Here is a 14,717-nt window from a genome sequence, read left to right as displayed (position 1 = left end):
CCAGCAAACTGAGGTCTATGTGTCAGCACATTTTCCTTTTCCTACAGCAGGAAGTACAGGGCCCAGGCGGAACTAGCATTGCCTCTGGAGGCAGGAGTCCTAGGTTACCTCCTCATTCTAGTGCACTTATAGAGCTAGCCTTGAACCTTTCTGAGTTCTTATATCTCATTTGTCAAATGCGAGCAAGAAAAGTTGATGTACACAATTGCCCTAAAGAATCAAATGAAATCATAACTAAGAAAGCATTTTATAAATGGTAAAATCTTCATTTTCATTACTACAGTTAAACCAGAAAATGAGATGTGTGCAGTAAAAATGTTCTCAGGTAACAGAAGCTGGAAAGTTTTGTCATTGAGTTAAAATTAGAAAAAGAGAGTTCTGGGTCAGCAAGTTTTGTGGTCACAGAATGACAAGATCAGAGACTTCAACTCCACATGGCCTTTGCTTTCGGCTCAATTTTGTTTCTGCTGTCTTTTTGTCAAATAGTGAAAGCTGATAGCTTGTCTCAGCAGGGGGCGGCAAGGCTTGGATGCTGGAATCCTCCAGTATCATGGCATCATCTCTGCCACAGCTGGAGGGAGTGTAGACAGAGGAGGAGGAGGATGGGGAGGGCAGAGGCAGCATTAGAGGTGGGTGAGATGACACAGGCCCCATGCCCTGAAAGCAGTGGATTCCAAGACAGAGGATGGAATTGGTGCTGATTAAATGAAAGGAGGCCCCCAGCTCAGAATGTCAGATTTAAAGTTCTTTCATTGATGTGGAAAGTCATCTTGGCACCAGCTCACAAGGAAAGAAGAGAAGCAAATGTGTCATCAGCTAAGCGTTGCACAGAAGATTCAGCCCCCAAAACCTGATGAGCCCTGCTCTTGGTGGAAGCTATTACATCCGATGTATAAACTGTCAGGTTCCCACAGCGTACTAAGCCTGCAAAGAGGGCAGAAGGTCGGATTCTCTGAGTTAGTTACATCCTCAAATCTCCATCTGAAGAGGAGCTGGAAATGAAAAGCTAGGAATCACTTTTTGTTACCTCTTCTCTTTTTGAGGTGACTCCAGCTAGGAATTATATGAAGTACAACTAAAATAGGGGCTCCTAGTCTATTTCATCCCTTTAGCTATCTCTCAAAGCCAATTCTTGTCAGAATAATGTTTATATATGCACAAAATAGCTGATTACAAAGAAAACTCATTATACTGAAACATAGTTGCCAAAAGATTTTAAAAACATATTTGTGGCTGGGTGTGGTGGCTCATGCTTGTAATCTCAGCACTTTGGGAGGCTGAGGTGGGCAGATCACTTGAGGCCGGGAGTTCAAGACTATCCTTGCCAACATGGTGAAACCGTCTCTACACACACACACACACACACACAAAAATACAAAATTAGCCTGGCATAGTAGTCCACCCTGTAATCCCAGCTACTTGGGAGGCTGAGGTGGGAGAATTACTTGAGCCAGGGAGGTAGAAGTTCCAGGGTGCTGAGATCATACCACTACACTTTAGTTTGTGTGACAGAGCAAGACTCTGTCTCAAAAACAAACCACAATAAAAATGTATTTGTGATAAAATTGTAGTAGTGCTTCTTATTAATGAATTAAATAACAATACCTAGTCCTAAGTCTAAAAACTACCATAATTTTGAAGTAGGAATGAAAATAAATATTTGCATATATCTGCAGTAATTGTACTGTGATATAAAAACATGTGTGCTTTCTTATTGTTGACAAAGTCACACGTATTACTAATACTCTTGTGGTTTGTTGCCTACGTTTATAATTGAAGGAAATGCTACATTTCAGATTGAAGTTAATAAAGATGCAATCTTTTTGCTTTCAAGTTCAATGATCCCTTAGGAGTCTGTGGACTTAAGTTTTACTTGTTTGTTTTTTTTCTTAGAGACAGGGTCTCACTCTGCTGCCCAGGCTGGAGTGCATTGGAGCAATCACAGATCACTGTAACTTCAAGCTACTAGGCTCAGATAATCCTCCTGCCTTAATCTCCTTAGTAGCTGGGACTACAGGTACACATCAACATACTCAGCTAATTTAAAACAAATTTTTTTTTTTTAGAGACAGGGTTTCACTATGTTGCCTACACTGGTCCCAAACTCCTGGCCTCAAGCAATGCTCCTCTCTCAGCCTCCCAAAAAGTTGAAGTTACAGTCATGAGCCACCTTACCTGGCTGGAGTCTGTGGGCTTTACATTAAAAGCCCTGTTATAAGGTGATGGAAACTAATTCAGTTGATTGCCTCCCCAACAGAGAAGCAAATGATGTAACTCTTCACATTGCTTACTTTGGAGAGCAACAAATTTGTTAACCACTGGTCAAAGTAACAGTGTGCATAAAACAAAGTTTGTGTGCACTGAACAGTCAGAAAGCAAAGGTGTCACTATCTCAGCCACCTATGCGGCATGATGCTCAAAAAGTTTCAGATTTTTGGAGCATTTTGAATACTGAATCTTCATTTTAGAAATGTTCAACCAGTAAACTAAAACAACTTGAAAATCAAAGTTACAGGAATTATACTATTTGGTTTTGAGGTTTACTATAAGGTCATAATAGTCATTACAAGGCCGGGCACGGTGGCTCAAGCCTGTAATCCCAGCACTTTGGGAGGCCGAGGCGGGTGGATCACGAGTTCGAGAGATCGAGACCATCCTGGTCAACATGGTGAAACCCCGTCTCTACTAAAAATACAAAAAAACTAGCTGGGCGTGGTGGCGCGTGCCTGTAATCCCAGCTACTCAGGAGGCTGAGGCAGGAGAATTGCCTGAGCCCAGGAGGCGGAGGTTGCAGTGAGCCGAGATCGCGCCATTGCACTCCAGCCTGGGTAACAAGGGTGAAACTCCGTCTCAAAAAAAAAAAAAAAAAATAGTCATTACAATGCCATTTTTGGCATCGGGATAGATAATTAAATCAAGACGATAGAACAGTGAGTCCAGAAATAGACCAACATACAAATGGTCAATTGATTTTTGACAAAGGTGCCAGAGCAGTTCAGCAGAGAAATACTCTTTTTAATAAATGGTGCTGAAGTAATTGACTAGATATATAGAAAAAATGAACCTTAACCATTACCTCACGCCATACACAAAAGCTAACTTAAAATGGATCACAGATCTAAGTGTGCAAGCTAAAACTATACAACTCAAAAAGAAAACAAAGGAGAAAGTTTTAATGACCTTGGGTTTGGCAAGAAATTTTTATATTTCTTGAATACAAAAAGCATGAGCTATAAAAGAAAAAAACATCAACAATTGGACTTCATCAGTATCATAAACTTTTGCTCTTCAAGAGTCACTGTTAAAACCAAATACTACATGTTCTTACTTCTAAGTGGGAGCTAAGCATTGGGCAAGCATGGACAAGAAGATGGGAACAATAGACACTGGGGACTACCAGGGAGGGGAGAAAGAGAAGGGGACAAGTGCTGAAAAGCTACCTGTTGGGCACTGTGCTCACTGCCTGAGTGAGGGCATCTTTCATACCCTACACCTCAACATCATACTATACCCATGTAACAATCCTGAACATGCACTTTCTGAATCTAAAACTTAAAAAAAAAAAAGTCACTGTTGAAAGGAAAAGGCAAACCATAGACTAGGAGAAAATATATACACACACATAGCTATGGACTTGTTTCTAGAATATATAAAGAACACTTACAACTCAATAATAAGACAAATAACCCAATAAAAATGGACAAAAGATTCAAACAGACATCAAATTCAAATCTACCAGACAAAAGATATGGAAAACCAATTATGCCCATAAAAAAATTGCTCCACATGATTAGTCATTAGGGAAGGGCAAATTAAAACCACAATTAAATGCCACAACATGAAACTTCAAAATGGCTAAAATTTATATTTAATAGTTGGTAAAGATATGGAGCAAGTGGAAATTCTCTTCACCATTGATGGGAATGCAAAATGGTAAAACCACACTTTGGAAAACAGTTTAACAATTTCTTAAAAAGTTAGATAGATACTTAACATATGTCTAAGTCCACTCCAAAGCACTTACCCAAGGGAAAAATAAATTATATGTCTTATGCAGACTTAAACATACAAGGTAAATTAACAACGGCCCCAAATTAGAACAAATCCCATAATGTTCACCAAGAGGTAAAATTATTCCTCCTAACTAAAACTTTATATTCTTTAACTAATATCTCCCCAATCCCCCTCTCTCTCTAGACCCCGGTAACCAACATTCTACTCTCTGCTTCTCTAGGTGAGGTTTGTTTAGATACCACATGTATGTGAGATCAGCCACGTTTCTTTAAAGTCACTCCTCACTGAGGGCATGGAACTCTTTTCAGCCATTGCTTCCATATATGGGTGAGTACACACACAAAATAAGCAGGCATCAGATCCACTGCAGAGTCAGACTTCAGAATCTCAACACCCAATTTTATCCACCAAATTTCCAGTTCAACAATGTGGAGTCTGACTCCATATTTGATGTTTGACTGTTAACAGCTTTCAGACCCCACCACTTCCCTTTCCCCGCTAGACCCACATCTGGAAAATTTGATGAGAAAGCCTACACATGCTCTTCATCGGCTCTAGTAGGCAAGAACACGAGCTCCAGGCCCCACACGGAAACCCTCCTCTTGGCCCCAGGTCCTAACCACCATAAAACCCCGTGCCAGTCTTCTTTCCTTGCTCTCTCAAGCTGTTTTTGACCAATTTGGGAGCCAGCTCATTATCCTCTCGGTGCAGGTGTAGTGGCATCAGTTTCAGCATGCAAATCAAATTTGGAGGCAAGGGTGGGAGAGCTCATCCCATCTAAACAGAATGACTGCAGCAATTGGGTTCAAGAAGGTATCAGGGCGTGGTTTCCCTTACTCACTACTTACAGGAAAATAAATTGCTAGCATAGGATGGGGGAAGCAACCAATGTGAATAGGGTAGGCAGTTTCCAAAGTGGTACTCCAGATTTTCCCCTTTTGACATTTTCTCCAGTTGAGTATGGGCTGGACTTGGGACTTGCTTTGAATGAGTAAAACACGGCAAAAGTGATGAGATGTCACTTCTGAGATTCGGTCACAAAAACACTCTGACTTCCATTTTGCTCGCCTTTACTTGCTCACTCTAAGAGAAGCCAGCTACCAAGTTGGGCCTCACCCATATGACCTTCCACATGGGTGAGGCCTAACTTGGAACTTGATCTTCCCCCAGTAGAGTCTTCAGAGGAGATGGTAGTCCAAGCGAAAACCCTGATTGCAGTTTTATGAGTACCCATGAGCCAGAGCCACCAACAAATCTGCTCCCAAACTCCTGACACAGCACAGATAATAAATGTTTGCTGTTTTTAGCCACTGAGTCTGGGGATAATTTTGTTACTCAGCAATAGATAACCAATACAAATAGTGAGTTCCTGAGTAGGAGGATTTCTGGAGAATGAATGTAATTATCATTAAGAGGAAAAAGAGAGAAGATTAGTGCCTTGGAGGATATTGGGAAGAGAAAGAAAGGGGCATAGCAAGTTTCAAGGAATAAGCTGGAAGCAGGTCTCACATTGACTAGGCCAAGGTAGCCAGAGATCTAAGTTAAGCAAATCACTGCCACCAGGATCCAGGAATCACAGGTATCCCCTCAGACTGAGAAATCCAGTGACCACATTCACTTTGGGAGGAAAGCTATCTCTTTTGTCCACTGGCATGAATCTTTGGTTGATCCTGTGGGAACACTGAGACATGAAACAATTGCTTTGTTTCTGTAAAAATGGAGTCCATGAAAACAGCTTAAGCCAGTGCCCCTTCATCATCCACAATCTCCTTTCACTAACAGTTTCACAGAGAGCAATTTCACACTAATTGCAGCCTGGTCTTGATTTCCTGTCATTGTTACTGATTGCCTATAAGAAATTTATGTCTTAAATGAGGTGAAGTTCAGTCCCCTGCCCCTGTTTCAGTTGTAGCAAACCATCATTTTATCTGACATCATTTTTTTTAAAGCGGAATTTTCTTCAACATCATCTGTAGAGAGCTTCACCTTGCTGTTATCCTAGGATGAGCAAGGGCATGCAATAGGAGCTCTCTCAATTTCTCTTTCCTTCGGATCTCTCTTCATAATTGTCAATCACTGCCTCCCTTCACCCTGTTTCAGAAACAGCAGCAGCTCTCATTTTTTGCAAGGTTAGCCCTTCCACTATAGCTCTTAACCCAATTCCTCTCTCTCTTTGCTAAGCTATCAATCACCTCCACTCAGATCTTCCTCTCCATTTGCTCCTTCCTCTTAGGCTGTAAACCTTTTCACCCATAGATATATTCCCCCACCACTGATGCCTCTTCCAGCTACATCCTATATCTTTCCTCCCCTCATCTGAATTACTTCTTGACTTCTCATCTGCTCTTTGACCCACAGTAACTTGTTTTATATACCTACCATTTTACTAAATTGGATTCAGAATCACCACTGCAAGCAGGATGGACCCTGAGTAGCTGTCAGTTCTAATAAGCTTACAGATGTGCCCATGATTCCATGGTTTTTCCATTGCTCTTTTCGCTGCCTGCTATGTTCCAGGCACTATTCTATATTTATCAGTAGTTCATAGATGTGCCAGGAAGTATAACTATTCCAAGAAAACATTAGTAAACAGGAAGACAGGGATCTCTGGCTTCTTGGAGCTTACCATCTAGTGTGAGCAGACAAGCAAAAAAGGAGAAACAAACATAATCAGGGAAGTATAAAGTATGCCAGCTATGAGAAGTGTCACAGTAAAAATGAAGTAGGAAAGAGAAGTAGGCAATGCAGTGGAGGTGCAAAAATGGTGAGGCAGAATTTCAGAGAGAGCCTCTAGGGCACAGTCGTTAGGGGAGAACATTCTGGAGCCAGAGGACCAAGGTTTTTTTCTCCCATGTCTCTCATTTTTTAACTGCGTGCCCTTAGCCAAGTCACTTAACCTCCTGATGCCTTCATTTCCTCAACTGTGGAATGAGAAAGAGGTTAGAACCTACCACATAGAGGTGTTGTAAGGATTAAATGAGTTTAATACAAGTATTTAGAACCATGACTGAGTTCACAGCAAGAGCCCAATAAATGATAGCTATGACTCTGCAAAAGCCTGTTTTGAATCAAAAACTGCTGATTAACTGTGTAACCCTGACCAAATGATTTCACCTCTCAGAGCCTCAGTTTTCTCATGGGCAAGATGAACACAATTAGTTTTAGTTCCTAAGTTTCATGCAAAGGTGAAATGAGATAATATCTATAAAGCACTTTGCAAATCATTCACCCCATAATAAGCACCCAATAAAATGATAGCTTTAAAAGAAAACAAGACAAAGAGACACACCTCCTTCTGTTCTTTCCATTTGTCTGCAACCTGGTGAATATTTGTATGAAGCCTCCAAGTCACCTTCAGACTCAGGAGACAGCACCATCCATATATCAATGTGTACAGAAATGAAATAATGAGGATAACACCTGATTCCATAAGAATGCATTCCTCCCAAACCAATAATTTAGTAAATTTCTCATTTGCCTATAATGCCTATAGTGCCAAAAGACCATAGTTTAAAACTATAGATATGGGGTTTTCTTTTTCCTTTTTTTGAGATCCGTACTCAGCATAACCAAGGATTTCAAAACAACACGACAATAGTTGATACGCTTTGTTGTCCCTACCCAAATGTCATCTTGAATTGCTATCCCCATAATCCCCATGTGTCTAGGAAGAGATCTAATGCGAGGTGATTGAATCATGGGGGTGGTTTTCCCCATGCTGTTCTTGTGATGGTGAGTTCTCACGAGATCTGACAGTTTTATAAGGGGTTCTTTCCCTCTTGCTCCTCATTATTCTCTCTCCTGCTGCCATGTGAAAAGATTCTTGCTTTCCTTTAGCCTTTTGCCATGATTGTAAGTTTCCTGAGGCCTCCTCAGCCATGTGGAACTGTGAGTCAATTAAACCTCTTTCTTTTGTAAATCACCCAGTCTCGGGTATTTCTTTATAGCAGTGTTAAAACAGACTAATACAATAGTGCTTTACTCAAAATATAAGTTCTTGAAAAGCTTTTCCATAAATTAGGTTTTATACATCATCTTAAAGGTACAAAGGAAGTTTCAATACTAAGAATATTGAGAGTGGATGTTTTATGGATTGCTGCTAGTTTGACCCAGTTTATCTACTTTATCTGCTTTCAATGTGTAGATGTTCAAATATCCAGCTGAGCTAAAGTGGTTATCTCTCTTGGGTGAAAGCCAGATTTTTTTCTCCAGGACAGTATAACATGAGAGACTGGTGAGGATAGTGTTTCTCAGAAAGTGCGAAAATATGTTTGTTTTTAGCAGCAGATGCAAAGCTTAGGAAATTCAATTTCCACAACCTCATGAAAGCTGTTTGTGGAAGATTTTTTTGACTGAAATAGGTACCAAGAAATATGAGTCTGCACTGAGATAATAAACAATGACCTGGAATAACACAAAGTTCTCAGACTTTAGCACCCTGGCAAAAATCGATAACTTAGTCCTAAATTCCCCCTTGGTGTCCCAGCTTGCATTTGGAAATGTCAATGTTGCTAGTAATATTTGACATTTGTATCCAAGGACCTGTGATCTTTGTGCATCAGAGAAAGCTTCGTGAAAAACGGCAACTCATTGGTCAGAACCGCCTTCTGAGTAGCTGGAACCACAGGAGTGAGCCACCACACCAGTCTAATTTTTTTTTCTTTTTTTTTTAGTTTTGGTAGAGGCTGGGTCTTGCTATGTTGTTCAGGCTGGTCTCCAACTCCTGGCCTCAAAAAATAATCCTGTCTCTGCCTCCCAAGTGCTAGGAGTATAGGCTTGAGCCACAAGTCAGGCCTCCACATCTACTAATGCTCCTCATCTAATGCTGCAGTTCACATTCTACAGATCTATAGACCCTATCCCCTAGGTTTCTCTTGAATCTATCCCTTCTCCAGTCTCAACACCAATGTTTTTAGTTTAAGCACTTTTCTTCCTTTTAGACAACTGGATGAGACTCCTACCTTGTTCCCTGACAGTACTCCTGCCCATCTCATCCCAAAAGAATTCATTTGCCATACTGCCATTGAAAACCCATTCTAAAACACACACCTTACAATGCTGAGCCTTTGCATAAAGTCCAACATCTTTGAAGCTCAAATTCCTTTTTTAAAATACATATGTGCCTTTGTAATCTGACTTTTTCATCTCTGTCCACTCCCAGGATGTAACCACACCTGCACTGGCAGATGATCCCTTTTTCTGCTCCATATCCTCCCTGTAGCTTTCAACTCCTGTGGCCTTCATTCAGAAAGCCCCTACCAAATTGTTAAGGCTCAGCTCAAACATCATCTCCTCCAGGAAGTCTCCCGTGATTCCCCAGATGAAGTTAGATGCCCTCACCTCTATGCCTATAACAGCCAAATCATAATTTTCCTCCTTACACTAGAGTGTAATCTCTTGATGGTAAGTGCTGTGCATACACAATTATATTCTCAGCCTTAGAATAGTCTTGGCACATAGTGGGAACTCAACAAATACTGATTGTGTTATTACTCGTCTCTCATATTGAAATACATAGTAGTTATTTGTTAGTCTGCCTCCTCCACAGAAATATGAGCTCCTATGAGTCAAAGACGGTCTCTTTTGCCTCTGTATCCCAACACCTACCACAGAACCTGGCAAAACGTGAGAGCACGATGTTTGTTAAATGAATTAATGCACAGGCAAATAAATGAATAAACCACACAGGTCTCCAGAGTTTTCTTTCCAATCAGCATAACCTAAACCTGTTGTTTCAGTAGTGGTTAGAGGGAGCTCTCACCAGATGCAAATCGAGTCCACTGGAAGATGCCAATATAGACAAACCAGATCCTAAGAGACCAAGAGGTGCACTGCTTGCGTGTGTCATGAACATAAATAAAAATATTAATATGTGAACTCCCAATTTTAATTGGGGGAAAAATACCTTTTTTCTTGCAGGATGCCTATTTAGTCCTATTTCTTTATCAGCAGGAACTTGGAAAAGCTGTGATTTTATGTGTGGCCTAAAAAAAGCAGAAATTCCACTCAGTTGAGGGTTTATAGAGAATTTGTTTTCACAGCCGCTCCCAGAACTTTCACGTTCACTACATCATCCCCCCGTGGGGCGGGTATTCAGATCATCGCTACTGTAGATAAGGGAAGAAAGGCATGGAGGGTTTCAACAAACCCATGATGGAGCAGACCCTGTGGTCTTACATTATTAGATCAGGGTGTTAGTGGGCAAAACATGTGCAGTTATGTCACTAAAGCTCCAGAATGACAGGCCATTTTATGCAAAAGATACTCTGAGATGGGACCTCATTTCCTGAAAGAGTCCTCAATACCTCTGCCAAACACACGCCTGCTCACCTTAACACCTGAGCAGGCTGTGGAGACTGCTGAGTTGTTCTATCCCATTCACCTCATTGAACACCTACTGTGTTCCCCAAGAGTCTACTGCACCCAGGGCATGATGTGATTTCTGTAAACAGAGAAGAGTGTGGCTGATGCTGAAAGACATAGATAATGCACCAAAGACTGTGAAAAATTCCTGGTAACATTGCTAGACTCGGTAAAGATGGTGCTCTTGAGGAGATATTTAAGGATAAGGGAAACTTTAAAAATTCAAAAATGGGGATGTTTATAGTGCTTTGATGACCATATTACAAGTAAAAAAAGTTTTTAAAATAAAAATGTTTTGGCCAGGTGCAATGAGTCATGCCTGTAATCTCAACACTCTGAGAGGCCAAGGCAGGCAGACTATTGGAACTCAGGCATTCAAGACCAGTGTGGGCAACATGGCAAAATCCCATCTCTATAAATAATACAAAAATTAGCTGGGTGTGGTGGCATGCACCTGTGGTCCCAGCTACTTGGGAGGCTAAGGTGGGAGGATTGCTTGAGCCTAGAAGGTCAAGGCTGCAGTGAGCCATAATCACACCACTGCACTCTAGCCTAAGCAACACAGCAAGGCCCTCAAACAAACAAAAAAATCAAATTAAAATTAAAAAATTAAAGCTTTGTATAAGAAGTAAAAAGCTACTAAGGGTTAAAATGTTCCTGGAAGTGGAAAGGAGAGAAATGAAACACACACATTTCATGTTTGTAATGTTTTGCATTCCTTTGCTTTCCTGCTAGGACCCAGGATCACCCAGTCTCTTCCATTCCCAAGAGCTGGGATTTCAGCTTCCAAGACAAATCAGCCAAGTTTCACGGTTGCTTTGGAAAACATTTCCTGAATTGCTACTTGACCAGTGTGGTGTATTAAATCATAATCACTGTCAATGGCCAGAACCCCAAGCCTGGAATAGCAATGCCAACTCCAGTCTGTACTGGAGCACTGTATGCCTTTGAAGGATTTTTGGTTCCCCTGCAGTGTGGTGTTATCTTCCAAACCAAGAGGCAGCTGGCAATGCCACTGCTGCACAGGAACCAGAAATCCAACATCAAGTCTGAGGGACTCTGTAGCAGAGGGTCTTATTCTTTATGATGTCTTAATACTGAACAAAAACACCAGGTCTCAACCCACTTTCCTTTGACATCATGATAAAATAAATCCATCCTTCCAGCAAAAGCTCTGAGTGGTAGAAGAAACAGATCAAAAGACCCAATAAAAGCAACCTCAGCTCTATCCTCCCAGAGAGCCACAGACCTGCTTTAAGCACCAAAATCCTTCATTTCATTACTTATTCATTCAACAAAATGTGCTGAGCAAGCTAGGTGCAATGGCATGCACCTGTAGTCCCAGTTATTTGGTATGCTAAGGTGAGAGGATGGTTTGAGCTCAGGAGTTTGGGCTCAGCAGGGGCAACATAGCGAGACCTCATCTCTTTACCAAAATAAAAAAAATTAAAAATAGGCCAGGTGCAGTGGCTTCTGCCTGTAATCCCAGCACTTTGGGAGGCCGAGGTCGGCAGATCACCTGAGGTCGGGAGTTCAAGATCAGCCTAACCAACATGGAGAAACACCATCTCTACCAAAAATACAAAATTAGCCAGGCGTGGTGGCACACGCCTGTAATCCCAGCTACTTGGGAAGCTGAGGCAGAAGAATCGCTTGAACCCAGAAGGCTGAGGTTGCAGTGAGCCGAGACTGCACCATTGCACTCCAGCCTGGGCAGCAAGAGCAAAACTCCATCTCTAATAATAATAATAATAATAATAATAATAATAATAAATGGTAGAACCTTTGCAACAACTCAGGCCCTGTACTAAGTCTGGGAAACACAAAGTTGTCTAAAACAAGGTGAGTGCCCTGACGATTCACAGCCTGTGAGTGAAGAAAGATTGGAAAGCGATGGAGTACAATATAAACTGCAGGGTGTGAGAGCAGAGGACTGAACCAAAGTGATGGGGACAAAGAGGAGGGAATGACTTATTATTAGCTGCCATTGTTACCAGGCTTGAGACAGCAGGACTGCCCTACCCTCCCGAGGCTACCCGTAAAGAAATGCGCGGTTAGACTTCACGGTTCACACTAACTCCAAAAACAGGCCAGTCAGAATTAGCAAAAAGTTTGCATTGAGAATATTTCCTAGGAAATCCCTTTTTATAACTGGTGAATATGTACAATGATTCAAACAACTTGCCAGAACTATTTTTCAGCAGAAATTATATTCGTACAACATTTGATAGGTACAGGAGATTGTGGGGAATGATGAAAAGTTCTCACTGTATTATGATATCTAGTCTTAGTTATCATATCAGCTTCTTAATCTCAGCACTGAGTAACCCAATGTTTCTCAATCCTGACTATAGGCTGGGTTAACCTGAGTCTCTTTTGGATAATATAATACTTATTGATATTCAGGCTATATCCAGACCATTTGGATCGGAATCTCTGGACAATAGGCATTGATCATATTTTAAAAGTTCCCCCAAGTTAATTCTAATCTGTAGCCAGGGCTGAGAACACAAATGCAATTTTCATTTGTTAATGTATTTATTTTTGAGATGGAGTCTTGCTGTTGCCCAGGCTGGAGTGCAGTGGCACAATCATAGCTCATTGCAGCCTCAATCTCCTGGGATCAGTGATCCTTTTGCTGACTCAGTCTCCCAAGTAGCTGAGACTCCAGACAGGCGCCACCATGCCTGAATAATTTTTTAAAACATTTTTGTAGAGATGGGGGCTTCATATGTTGCCTAGGCTGGTCTCAAACTTCTGGCCTCAAACAATCCTTCCATCTCAACCTTCTAGGTGTGAACCACTGCACCTCGTGCCATTTTTTACAATTATTATGTAGAATCCTTTTCAAACGTTTACTTCTTGGATTGTTGATTTGTTGTACATTAAATATGACCCAGGATCATGTAAATTTCTTGGTGAAGAGTCAAGAGTCTAACTTCTTGTCATCAGCTCTGATCAATTTAGCACTAGTATTGAGAAGCCCAAAGTAATGTCTTTAGTTTACCATATTATGAAAATTTATAAGCATCACACATGTAAGTGTCATAGAAACCCAAAGTACAAATTGCAGCCATAAGTTTGGCTGCCCAAGAAGGAAGGAAGGAAGGAAGTTCATACTTACTGGCCTTTTTTTTGTGAGCTAAGCACTTTATGTGTAACATCTTTTTTAATTGGCAGATTAACCTACCATAGCATTTTTGAAAGATTAAATTATGAAACCACTTTAGTGGATCACAACCAGTATTTCTTAAATAAAATGTGATGGAAAAAGCAGCATTAAAAAATATGAGTGCATCAAATTCAGTTATGGGACATACTATTTTATGAAAGCTTTGTTTCAGTTATATAAGTGTGGTTGTATGTTATCTAGCATATTACACTGTAATATTAGCTATTTCTTAGTCCAGCTTGCTGCTAAAATACTTGAAAACTACCACCAGCAGATAGTTATTATTAAATCCAATTTCCAAATGGATAAACTGAGGCTCAGAGATCGTAAATAATCTACTCAATGAGAAAATGGCAGAACCCATTTTATTTACCATTTTAATACACCACACTCTTGCCTCACTGCAACCTCCACCTCACGGGTTCAAATGATTTCCTGCCTCAGCCTCCCCAGTAGCTAAGACCACACACATGTGCTGCCATGCCCAGCTAATTTTTTCTATTTCTGCAGAAATGGGGTTTCACCATGTTGCCCAGGCTGGTCTTAAACTCCTGAGCTCAAGTGATTCGCCCGCTTCGATCTCCCAAAGTGCTGAGATGCAGGTGGGAGCCACCGTGCCAGGCCAATAACACTAGTTTAATGACAGTATTGCAACTTCCTAATTTTATTGTTGAGACTTAACATTTTCCAGACTCACTGATTTATTAACCGTCATAACTAAAGCCACAGTTTGTACTCCAGTTTTCTTTTCACTTTCATTACTTCTCAGCTTGGTAGAAACTCTACGCTGTGGGTTCCTTTTGTTGTGATTTCTTCCCTTTGTTATTCCAGACACATCATTTCACAAAGAGGAGCCAGGCTTGCTTCCTGGCTCCCACCGGCTCCGTGCAAGGTGCAGCCTTCCCCAAGGCTAAACCAGCCAGCCTAGGGCTCACCTGACTGTCTTGACAGACCCTTACAGCAAAGTAGGTGAGTGAACAGATCTGCACACAAGCACTGCACCTGGACAAACAGAACTCAAACTTCTCTGCTCCAAGGGCAATATTGCTCCACAAGATCGTTTTACTGCCTGCATCCTCAGCCATCCAAGGGAGAAAATCCTTCCCAACTCAGTGTCTGTAAACCCCAAGAATGCCTCTTGTGAGCAAGACAGACCACAGTGGTTTTC

This window comes from Saimiri boliviensis, chromosome 15 (assembly GCF_048565385.1).
Source record: "Saimiri boliviensis isolate mSaiBol1 chromosome 15, mSaiBol1.pri, whole genome shotgun sequence".
Taxonomy (NCBI): Eukaryota; Metazoa; Chordata; class Mammalia; order Primates; family Cebidae; genus Saimiri; species Saimiri boliviensis.
This window is presented reverse-complemented; position numbering follows the sequence as displayed.